We start from the raw sequence: 212 nt of genomic DNA, 5'->3' as shown, positions 1-212 counted from the left end.
GGTTGCTTAGTAATAAGGAGTTAAGTTTGAAAAAAAAAATAGTGTTGGCTGGTCTCAGAGGCCCCGGACGGCTGAGATTATTCTGAAAGTTGCAACTGGAAAAGAGGTTGGAGGGTGTTGGAGACTGGAAGAAGGGGCATCTCTGGGTCTGTTCTGTCCAAACACTATTGAAGCAGAGAGAGATTCCCGGACTGCCGAGGGCACTGCCTTAT

The sequence above is a fragment of the Rhinolophus sinicus genome, chromosome X (assembly GCF_036562045.2).
Source record: "Rhinolophus sinicus isolate RSC01 chromosome X, ASM3656204v1, whole genome shotgun sequence".
Lineage (NCBI taxonomy): Eukaryota > Metazoa > Chordata > Mammalia > Chiroptera > Rhinolophidae > Rhinolophus > Rhinolophus sinicus.
The sequence above is the reverse complement of the archived record's forward strand: the minus strand, read 5'-3'. Positions refer to the sequence as shown.